General features: G+C 38.8%; 1 protein-coding gene across 10 annotated transcripts in view; it reads left to right on the top strand.

The window, feature by feature from the left end:
* The first annotated feature begins 10,449 nt into the window (after positions 1 to 10,449).
* PRRC2C (proline rich coiled-coil 2C) overlaps positions 10,450 to 12,113 on the top strand; it is a 64,891-nt gene continuing 63,227 nt past the window's right edge. For all 10 annotated transcript variants that reach the window (XM_026853461.1, XM_026853457.1, XM_026853454.1 and 7 more), the window contains exon 1: positions 10,450 to 10,552. The gene's annotated coding sequence lies outside the window, so the exon portion shown is untranslated. The remainder of the gene's footprint in view (positions 10,553 to 12,113) is intronic.

Below are 12,113 nucleotides of genomic sequence, written 5' to 3'. Positions count from 1 at the left end.
CCCGCCCCTTTCTTTTTTTAACGGCTCCGGGTGTCTTCTCTTTCTCGGGAGATTACTCGAGAAACGTGTGGTCCCCTTCGTGCGTTTGCTCTCACTTTGTGGCTGTGATTCTTCCTCCAGAAACGCGGAGGGGGGAGGGGAGCCTTTTCTTACAGGATGCTGAAGGTACATACAGGGCACGCCGCTTTCGTTTTCTAATTCTGAAATATTCATGCACAGTTTTTGAATTGTACAATAGGAAGCTGTTCCTGGGTTGTTTGATGTAAGACTGAGTGAAGCACAGTTCAGGAAGGTGATGTTTCTGCTCCTAGGGACAAGATTTGTAGGAGTGGGGTGAGCAGAGTCGGAGTGTTCCTAATGATAGCCTTAAAGGATCGTGAGATCATGGTTAGATGACACGGCTAAAATTCAGACAGCTAGTCTGTAGTGGGCAGAATGCAGCGGGCATAATGGGAGCCAGCGTAGAGGGATGGAGAGGTTGAAAATCTTGGGGTAAAGATGGCTCAGATAGTTTCTGGTTCAGGCCCTCCTTATGGGGAAAAGGGGAGCGTGCATGAGAGCGTGGCACTAGGCATTGAATGAAACATTTTGTTTATTCTGTTTCTTTTTTATGTCTTGCACATGCATTTTGTAAGTTTGTCCTTTGTGAAAGGCCTTGAACTCTGTATCATTGAGGCGGGACCGTTTTTCCTTGTCGCTCTTTGATTACTGGTGTCAGATCGGTTAGTAGAAATTAGCATTATTTCCAACAGAAGGGACAGGATTCCAATTCTTAATAACTTTGTTTCTTCTGCAGTGAGGTAGCAGGCCTACCTGTTGTCTTAAGAGCTCTGCTCAGACAAGAAACTGCTTTTGAAGGGGGGAGGAAATAGGACATGATCTCATTTGTCCATCAGTGAGAAACAAAAGGATTACCGTTTAATACTGACTGTCAGGAGCTAAATAGCTGTCAATTTTCTTTGAATTACGTAGTTTAGATAATTTTTCTTCAACGTTAATTTTGGGGTGTCTTAATGTAATTCTGCCACAGTCTCCTTGGGGCTAAAGAACCTCAAAGTTTTGGGAGTTCTTTTAATTTGGTGAATGTTCAGTGAAAAGGCAATTTGTCCCTCAGAATGTTGTGCTCAGTGCATGAGGAGTATGACCACTTTGGTGGAGATGCGTGCTGAAGAGGTGGCTGTTGGAAGTGAAGTGAGAATTTAGTTCTCTCATTGGCCAGTGCTTGTGTGTGGAGACTAGGACTCTACTCTCACCTAGTATTCTGCCTTAGTGTATAGATGTTTCCTGCATAAAGTTTATCACTTTAGTAAATTATAGCTTGTAAGATACCTATAAATCAATACACAGTCACTTCTATGAGTCTTGCTAATGTAAATGTTCTGTCTCTTTGCAGTTTAGTAGCAATTTATAACTTCTCTACTCATTTAGGCCTCATAACAGGAGCCCTAGATTTTTGTAGAGCGAAATAGTTACATTAGTTTTAGTTTGGGTTGCTTTAGTCCTTGTTCGATCATATAGATTTATGGTATGCATCTTCTCAAGGTCCTGTTTCCCCCCCATCCTGCTAGGGAAAGTGAAACAGGGCAGAGTGAGCAAGGAAGAGCTGATGCAGTTCAGAAGGGAGCTCTCGTGTAGGTTTTGTTGTTTTGTCTGAGTGAATGCTATATGTCAATTAAGAGAAGAAATGTAAATCAGAGCAGTGGATATGTTGTATGTGGGGTTGGCTTCAACTGGGTGTCTGAAGCCACTGAAAGTGAAAGCCCTTTGTTCCAGAATATTTTCCAGGCTAACTAATGGGAGTGATGTGGAAGTGGAGAGAGGGTGGAAAATGTAGTCTAAATATACCATATAAGGGTGGTGTGGATAAGAGGCTTAGATGTGGAGATAAAAAGAAAAAGGTAGCTCTTGCAGAAGGATTAAACTCTTGCATAGCATGCTCTTGGAGAGGAATAAACCCTTGTATAGTGTATTGGAGATGCGAGCGAAGAAAAAACATTCCTCTTCCATTGAAGAAAGAGTGAGACATCTTTAAAGGCCCTATACCGTAATGGAGGGTTTGAGAGGGGAAAAAACCCTCTGCCCTGAAAATGCACCACCTTTCCACTAGTTGGGGTTGGATGTTGGGCTTGTAATGACGGGACTGCCAATGGTGTTTTACTGGTAGAACCAGTTGTTCATCTTCTGTAGCAAATTTTTTCTTCACTCAGTTTCATGCCCTCATTTTTTTTTCTGGGTCTGGGTTTCACAAAACCCCATAGAAACTTCTCATGGGTGAAAGCAGGTGTGAAAATAAAAGCTGAGATTTGTGTGAAGAGGTGGGAGGAAATAATACTGTGTTGGTGAAATGAAAACGGGTGCACAGAAGTCTTAAAAAATGCATAAAGAGCAGAGGAAGATGAAGTCGTAATAAAAATCAGATGAAGACAGCTTTTATGTCTATGAAGAACAGGCTAACAGAAATAGACTGTTTTTATTAGAAATACCTCAGCCATTACATAACATTCTAACTGAATGCTAACGAACTAGTCTGTTACAGATTGCAAATACATATTAAAGGGAGAAGCTGTGTATTGTTCACATTGCTCATGGTTTTTAAGTATCTGACACTTCCTTGACTAACAGTAAAATTATAGAATCAACTTTATGTATCTTCTATGCAAAATACGATGGTGATAAATTTGAACTGAAAGATATTTGAAAATAATGGGAGCTACACTTTCAGGGGCTTACAGCATCAGAGACAGGAATTGCTGCACTTTATATTCAGGTACATCAGATGCACATGTACCTGAAGACCTGTGGCATCACCTGGTTCTGGGTGACTGAGAGAAGAGGGGTCTATTAAATATCTCTTTAAATTGGTGTACAGCAGGTTCCTCAGTGAAGTGGCAGCTTTACTCAATTCTTAGTTGGGTTATAAGATGTAGTTTATCATGCCTAGAGGTACCAATTGGTTTTTCATAGTAAGACCAGCAATGGCCATGTAACCATTTTTTGCCACGCTGCTTGCTTAAGCTAGCAAATCAAACTTTTTCTGCTTAGAAAAGCAAACCTTTTCAGGCCATCCTCATTAAATCATGTGAACAGCTATAGCTTGTTTCAAAATTAATAATTTGTAAGCACATGGCCTTAATATTCCTAGATTTTAGTGTTTATAAATTTTAACTTTAAAATTATGACTGTAGACTTAAGTTGTATTTGCAGGAGTAATAGTTTAAGTTATTCTTGGCAAAAGAAATATTTAGCTGATTTGAATCTTCAACTAAGGTGGAAGTGCAGGAACATCTTAATTTTGAGAAGCCAATGATTTTCTCCCAAATTAAGACTTGGTATGCTTTAGGACTTAATGTATTTCTTCTCTTTCAAAGTAACTGTGTAGTCCACTGAAGGACCCCACTGTCTAGATCAATGCATTGATGCTTTCATTTTGTAAAAAATAAATTACTGTATTTACAGGGCTTGTTTTATAATAGTGTTTAGGACAGTCAATGCTTCCTGTACATCTACGTGTATATATATAGGTGCACAACTGAAGTGTTCCAGTGAGGAGGAACAATAACATTTTGTCTGGCCACTCTGTGTAAATAGCTTGTAGGAAAGATGTGTTCTAGTAAGAAAAACTCACCTTTGGCTTTTGACATACCTACTTGATTAATTTCCTTGGTTAGGAGATGTTTTTCATGCTACAGATCAAGCTATCAGCATGGACAGAGCTTTGTAGTATGCACTTAGCTTTCGAAAAAAAAAGTTAATAGATAAGTATTTTGATAATGAACCTTAATTATTTACCTAATACATCTTGGAAGCAGAATATCAAAGGACACATGGGATTATATTTTTTTTTTCTTAGCAGAATAAACAGAGAACCAAGAGCAACTGAAGATGTTAAACTTGCATCTGCCAAATGGCTGCAGATGAAGTTAACTTCCATGGAAAACAGGTTCTATAATGAAAGGCAAATACGTGAAGCTGGGTGTGCTGATAAGGCTTTTCTAATTTAGCTCATTTTTTTCTTTAACAAGACATGGTTGAATCCAGTCTACAGCAGAGGGGTAAAGTTGGCCTATAGTGTTATTAACCAGTGTTGTCCAGAGCTGTTGTCAGTGTGATTTTTGCAGCTGCATCTTTTACATGCCGATCATTCTTTCAGTGAAGATGATGGTCTCTGTTCCAAGAAACTAGCGAGTCACAGGGAAAAACATGCAGCAAGAGATTTGGAGGATAACACGGAGCAGGTAGACGAGACTGAGCAGCTATGAGCTCTGTCCAGGCTGGACCAGACCAAGGAGCAAATTCTACCACCTTTGTACACACAGGACTGAAGTTTTTTTATTGATCTTGTCAATGGTGTATTATAAGCTGGTACATTTGGGAACCCTGCCTCTCACTATCACGACAGAAGTATCTTAAAAGTTTTAAAAACAAATATGCTGTAATATCTCTTAATACTGAGGAGGAACGATTACTTTTGATGTACATGAATCGGGTTTGGGAGCATGGTAGGAGTTACAGGCACCACAATTTGGGTATTGAGCAAGGTGGGAAGTTTTGAAGGTGGTGACAAGTAGTTTTAAGTCATTATGTAACTGATTAACTGTTTTGAATGTTTTTTTTCATTGTGCTAAGACTATACTCTGTATAAAATTGTTTATTCTGTAGATTCCTAATGTTGATGAGTGTACTTCTATCTTCAGTAGAACGTTTCAATGTCAAAAGTATCTTGAGAAGGTGAGGAGAAAAAAGTTTGGAAAAAATAGCTGGAGAAAAGGGAATAGTTCCAGCCCATGTGTTCTAAAGAGGAATGAAAATCCTTAAGATTGTAGCCCTAGAGTGGTTCTTGTGCACTTCCAAAATATTCTAAAAGAGCTCATGAACAGAAGAGCTTGCCTGAACATTATTTCAAAGCAACATCTGATTTCTGAAGTCGAAACCTTAGATGTAACTAATGTATGTTACTTAAGGACTGATCTACAAATAGGGGCTTTGGAAAAACAAGTTTTCTATAAAAACTTATATTTGCAGCTGAGATCAGGGATACTTTAAAGATACAGAAAAGGTATGATGTGGAGAGAAATCCACTGGTCAAAATGAGTTATGGTTCCTTAGGAAGAGCACTGAAACTGTCACTTCTGTCAAGAAATATTACTACAGTGAGGTTTGAGAATTGTGGTAAAAGAGCAGGAAATGGAAGACTTGGAAAAGTTTCTTTGAGTTATTCTCAGCAAGGAATAGCTTTACATTTGTCTCTTAATCTATCCTGCCCTCTTCCAGTGTCCAATTCAAGTGGAGTGTGGGTGGGGAAGGTTGGAAATATGCTACCAGTTTAAATGACATTGTTTCAGAATTTTTAATAAAGTGCAAGGGCTTTTGCAGTAACAAAAGGGAAAAATAAAACAGCAGAGAGATGGGTATTTCTAAATGGCTGCAACATGTTAATCTGTGAGGAATCTGGTCCATTTTCATTTACCTGTTGATTATATTTCATCAGCTTCCTAAAAGGAGGTGTTTGGCACCAAACACTGTGACTGACTTAAGGAGTCAGTCTGAACTCTTGTTCAGCTCTGCTGTTGTTTCTGGTAACTTATCCCAGACAGCTGCCTGCAGAGGAACAGATTCTGAGTGCTGTTCAGCCTGCAGCTGGAGTCAGATCTGCCGAAGTGCAGCCGGAAGGGAACTACAGCTCCCTGTTATTCTGTGTGGTTAGAAATAAGAGAAAATCCAGTAATGTGTGGAAACTTACTGCTCGTACCTTTTTTGCTGTAGGGTGCAAGCAGTTCTGCTTCCTTTATTCTTGAAAATGGATTCTCAAACCCACCATTATCACCAGCTCTGATTATTCTTCCTGTGCAGTTAAATCTGAATGTAGCAAGTGCAGAGAAGTGCTGACCATTTGAACATTTTCAGCACTCCCATTTGAACGGATGTGGGAACATCTGTATGTCATCAGTTGTGTGATTCTGCTTCTTTTGAAGCCCCACTGTGGACTTCCCTTTTGCTCCCCTGTTCTCAGCCAGAGAAACTGCTACTCAGCATGCCACTGAGGAAGAGACTCCCCATGTAGATTTCTGTGCGCAGGGACAATGGCTATGCTCGTGTTTTTGCCTTTCCAGGCTTCTGCTGGATGGTGTGATGCAGATGAGCAAGAAACAAAGCAGTACTTGTGACAGCATGCTAAGTGCTTTTGTATTTTTTTAAGGGACTGTTTGTGATCTTAAACATTAACAGATGTCTTTACACAGAGCAGTTGTGGTCAGGATAAACTGACCAAAATTGTAACTTTTTCAGTTAAAAAAAAAATTCTGATAGGTAAGACAGGTTGCATTAGTTTTCTGTATTCAGAGAAAAGCTGTGTACAAACCATTTGAATACTGTACTTCGGTAGCAGATACATGGCTTGTTTCTGCAAGAACATGCCTTAATTTATTCCCTTATCTCTTTCTCAAATAGGCAGAGATTCAATTTTGAGTGCTTTGAAGTTTTCTCATCCTTCTAAATAATGGGAACTTCTTTAATAAATGGTTTTGCAAATCTTGAAAATAAAAATGTCATTTGGCATCTGCAAGTTGAAAAGCTAATTGGGTGAAAGCGCTTACATTGTTCTGTTCTCAGAAGTAATGAGAACGCATCTCATTATGATGCTCTGTTTAATTGTATAGAAACAGTTCTTTTTTTTTTTTTTTTTCCTTTCTGGTCCTGGCTTCCTTCCAGCGCTTCAAAACTCCTGCCACAATTAAAAATTTACAATTTTTTAAAGTTTCTTAATCAGCTACATGAAACTGGAAAATCAAAAATCCTGTCTTGCAAAAAATTTGCTGTAATGCTTAGTGACAAAGAAATAAAGACATGTAAAGAAATTGTCAGGCTAAGAAGAAATAAAATAGCCTGCCTTAAAAGTGAGCTGCAAAGAAGTTTTGGATCTTACATTTTAAGGAAATAATAAATTTTTCGTTGAAATGTATTCAGCATTCTTGCAAAACATCTAAATCATTCTAATTTATGTTTGAGGATTATCAGAACATGGCAAGAATAGCTGTGTTGTGTTAGTGCATTAGCTTTATGGTGTGCTAGTTCTGACTTACGTGTGGCATGCACTGTCAATCTCTATGGGAATATCTTGAAAAATCCTTTCTGGCAAAGAAGCTCTTTTAAATGTACTTTGATTACTTGAAAATGGGCTGGTACTTGAACAAATGCTTCTAATACAGTACAGTTAGTAGTAGTTATTAATCTTTGTCATTTTGACTTGAGCTGTGGTGGTGGTATTAAGTTTCTTTTTACTACTCTGATTTATGTAGAATGAGTAAATTGCTCATTTCGCTAGCCTGTTGGTCATTAGTATTTGAGTCTGCCAGCAGACATAGAGAACTATTTCTTTAAGGGTGAGTCCATGTTTACTTCAGTCATCAGTGGGAAGCTATCTGGGACAAATGCAGCCTTCCAAAACTTGTGACTCTAAGGACAGAAGCAAGATATGCTGGATCAGTGTTGAGGTTGGTGTGTTTATACCAAGATCATTCCAGTAAAGGTGAGTGCTGAACCCAATTTGGTCTTGTGGCACATGGAGGGTTTCTAATTCTCACAGTTTTATGGTGCCTGTGACACATGCAACTATGGTGTACAACTTGAAACTTGAAGTTTATTCTCATTATTTGGTTGCATGCAAATTCCATCAGTGTATTAGCCTAAAGAGCTATCCCTCGTGTTGCAAAGAAATTTGAAAAAATTGGCCAAAGTAAATTTTCTAAACTCAGAAGCCAAATTAAAATAACTTCTGTGTAGATCTTTAAAGCTGGTCATCTTTATTTTGACTACACAGAAGATTAGGGACTTAAGACTGAGTCTGGACATTGCATATTTCATTTCTTGGAGGTATCTGAATGCTAGAGTAAGTATGGGAGAGGATTACTGTAGGAGTCTTGTGTGCCTGAGCATCCTGCTGCTAGACAGAGCAGGCACTGAATTTTTTAGTTCAGAGTTGTAATGAAATATTCTAAGCAGAATGGTTTTTAGGGAGCTTGTGTATTTCATTTAGTGTAAGCTGTATAGTTACTCTTAACTACTTTAGTTTTTCGGGGGAGAGTAATAGAGACTTTTTTTGTTAAAACTCTCTGGTGATAATTGTACCTTTTTTCATTATCGTGGTAATTCAAAGAATTACATTCTACTACTGTTCTGAAATTCTGGAAATAGTGTTTAATGTGACAGGCAAGCCGAGGGGAGCTTTGGAGCAGTGTCATCTGTTTTTAGGTTGAAGATACAAAATACGTTGAAGGGAGTTTTTTGATTTGACCTTGTTTGATACTTTTAAAAATGGATTTTTATTTTGATTGTAAACTTATCTTTAAAATACAAAGCTATTGTCCTTCCTTTACAGAGTATGTAAATTTACTAAAAAAAAAACCAAACTAGAAAGAGTGAAAACCTTGATATGAAGATGTAGGAGCAGTAGTCTGAGGAAATGTTTCTTCCCTGCTGGGAAGAAAAGCAGGGGTTGGTTGTCAGTTGGTTCTGAACTCCACCTGTTCAGCTGCTGCTGGTTAGTGGGTGTCTGCATTCCAGACCTTGTTCACTGCCTGTTGCTTAGGAGTAGCTGTTGCTTCCTTAGGTCTCTTTTCTGTGGTGATGTGTGTGCTGCTTCCTTACAGATTTTGTTGACTGGGAAGCCCCAATGAGTCTGTTTCTATCTTAGGAGCTGCAAAGTAAAACTTAAATATGTTGCTGGCTCTTGGTGAGTTTCTGAATGGCAACAGTGAAACTACCCTTAGAGGGTTAGTAGCCACTCTGCTAATTTGAGTCACAGAGTGGGAACTTGAGCTCAAATCATACCCTCTAGGAACTTAATTCCCATTGACTGTAGCAGGAGATAGATGTCTAAAGAGATTGGAAGCACTGTGCCTTTAGTCTAAAACTTCAGCCTCTTCCAGTGAGAGAGGTGGTGCCAGTGCTTTGTCCTTCCAGCTTTTTTCATCAGAAAATAAATTTTTATTTTTTTATTTGATCTACTTCTTCACTATCTTCATTCTGCTTGATGTGATAACAATTTAAAGACCTGCATTGGATGTTATCACAGACAAAAGAATTCTGTGCAGGGCTTTGGAGAGAACCTTACTTACAGGTTCAGGAGAACTTACTTTACCTCAGTACATGGCCATCTCTTGACAAAGATGAGTGTTTAAAAAAAAAAAAGTTATATAGTCATTGTTTGGTCATCTTTTAGTACCTATCAACCTTCAAATCCTGTTCTCTTTGTACCTCTCAAATATGGCTTTTTGTTCTTTGATAATTTGTAATGTGCCTTCTGTAGCCAATCTTACACCTTTTATTTTAAACGTTTCATTATTTGCACTTTGTACGTTTTAGATTTGCTTCTCTTCTAGTGATAAAACTGGGTTTATGTCTCAAATGTGGAAGAATCTACAGCCAGAATAATACTTAAAAGTGTAGTTATAAAGCTAAAGCAGAAGTAGTACATCATCTGCAGCTTACAATAGTTGAGAACTGAATAAAATTTTTAGGGAAGTGCCTGCTAATTTCAGCAGTTTGTTCATAAGAATTAGCTGTATTATATTTGAACGCCTTTTTACAGTATCTCCTTCTGTGCTGGTTTTAGCTGGGGTAGAGTTAATTTTCTTCATACTAGCTAGTATGGGGCTGTGTGTTGGATTTGTGCTGGAAACAGTGTTGGTAACACAGGGATGGTTTTGTTATTGCTGAGCAGTGCTTACACAGAGCCGAGGCCTTTTCTGCCTCTCACTACCCCACTAGCGAGCAGGCTGCAGGTGCACAAGAAGTTGAGAGGGGACAGAGCTGGAACAGCTGACCCCAACCCAGGGGTATCCCACACCATGCGGCGTCATGCTCAGCATATACAGCTTGGGGGAGGAGGAGTGAGGTGGGCGATGTGTTCAGAGTGATGGTCTTTGTCTTCCCAAGTAACCTTTATGTGTGGAGATGGCTGAGCACCTGCTTGCTGACGGGATGTAGTGAATGAATTCCTTGTTTTGCTTTGCTTGCATGAGTGGCTTTTGTTTTACCTATTAAACTGTCTTCATCTCAACTCACGAGTGTTCTCACTTTTACTCTTCTGATTCCCTCTCCCATCCCACTGGAGGGGAGTCAGCAAGTGGCTCTATGGTGCTTAGTTGCCAGCTGGGGTTAAACCATGACACCTTCCTTCCTTGTGTAGACAAAAGTATGTATAAGCTCTGTTGATGGAACAGCTTCTCTTACCCACTAGAAAGTGTCACTGATGTAAAACATGGGAGAAAGTGACATATATAAACATTAAAAGCATTGAACCCTCTGGATAACAGTATTGCCTTAAATATTTTTTAGATAGTATTTGTCAAAATATTGAACAGCTTTATTTGATACTCTGAATGTAAACATGCAAAAAAAAATAATCCTCAAACTAAAATTAAATTGAAACTGTCCTTTCTTTTTCCAGAGTTCTTAACTGTAGTGGCATCTTTCTGCCTGTGAGGGAAAGGGACTGTAACCTCTCTGATACCTGAGCTCACTTCAAAAGGAGAAGATTTCATAAACAGTACAGGTATCAGAAATTATCTTAGTTAAAAGAAAGTGTGGTACATGAAAACATTGAGTGCATTTTTGACAGTTTTATTGCCAGTGTGAGTTTTATCCTGTCTGTGGCTTTTTCATCCCTTGTTACATGGGCACATTTAGAAATACAGGCTGATCACAACTGATCCTATGGATCACGCTTCTCTTGACAGGGCTTTTCCACAGGAATATGATTTCTGTGTGTTAAATATTCATGCACATATAGTTAAATATGTATGCAAATCTGTGGATAGAGACGAAATTGGGGTTTGTGTGGTTGCAGTCCTTTTGTCTGTGTTTTTACTCCAGGCAGCTGCTCTTAACTTTCCTTTTGTTCTCAAGAATGCACTGGGAAAAAATGAATAGAATTGACAGAATATTTTAGTTTGTGCTGATATTTTTGTGCTGCAGGATGTGTCTTAAATGTTTATTTTAAAAGGTCGGTGATTGCTATTAGTGCCATGTTAGACTTGAGAGACTCCTGATAAAAGTTCCCTGAGATGATGTGGTTTGCTGTTTGTCCTGTTTGGAAGGTCATGTTCTAGGTGACTAGTATTTCTCACAGAAGACAAATCAAAAAGCTGTCTTCCAGTCTTTCTAAGGCAGCAAGAGATTTACTTGCTCTATAGATTGCTAATTTAAGCTAACATATGCTTTGTGGTAAAGTTACTTTCTATGTAGACTTTTTGTGGGTGGCTAATTTTGGTTGTTTTTCATTGCTTAGCTTAGTAGCTTTATTTAGACTGTCGTTAGGTGTTGCTTAGAACTGATGCAGACGTATTTGTGGATGCTCATTTCTGGCGTCCATAGACTGCATTTTTATAAGATATATCTGTGGGATTGTGTCCTAAAACAGCTTTTTTCTGTCATGATCTGTTTTCCATCTAACATACCTAGTTTCCATAGTGTTTTAGAAAGACTTTCTTAGGCTTTAAAGGGGAGTAATTTGAAGAATGACAGAACTAGCAAAGCCTGCTTTGCTACAGCTTTGTCTCATGACACAGAGTGCTTTGGTTCTAAGGAGCAGAACTCATTTTGATTTATCGTTTGGTGGCCATTAACAGTATTCCTCTATAGATTGGTGCCTCAGGGATTGGCCTATGCTACAGTTTTCCTCTGAGGTGATGGGTGCAGAAGAGATGGTGATTAAAAGGGTTTTCTTTTCCTACTCAGCCACCTTCACAGAATTTATAGAATCAATATAAGCTTTGCATTGTGTACCCTCTTTCAAGCTCTGCTGAAAACCAGTGAGCCCAAAATCTAGAGATGGGGAATTAAAATGGGGATGAAAATGTGTATTAGCCTGGCTTTTAGGATAATAAAACAGTATAGATCTTGTTCAAGAATGAGTTGTAGTGAGATCTACCCAGAACTCTTTGAAAATCTGGAGACCTCCTGTTCTGGTAGGTCGTAGAGCAGTGTCTGAGGTATGTAAATTTAGAAGCTCAGAAGCCCCCAACATCTGCAATTTTCAGCCTGCTTAACAACAACCTACTTGACAATGAACACAGATTGCTTGGAGGGGGTGGGCAGATCCTGACCTTGGAAGC

Source organism: Athene cunicularia (assembly GCF_003259725.1).
Source record: "Athene cunicularia isolate RWA chromosome 8 unlocalized genomic scaffold, athCun1 chr8_part1, whole genome shotgun sequence".
In the NCBI taxonomy this organism is placed as follows: Eukaryota; Metazoa; Chordata; class Aves; order Strigiformes; family Strigidae; genus Athene; species Athene cunicularia.
Note: the sequence above shows the minus strand (reverse complement) of the source record. Positions and strands in the feature narration are given on the sequence as shown.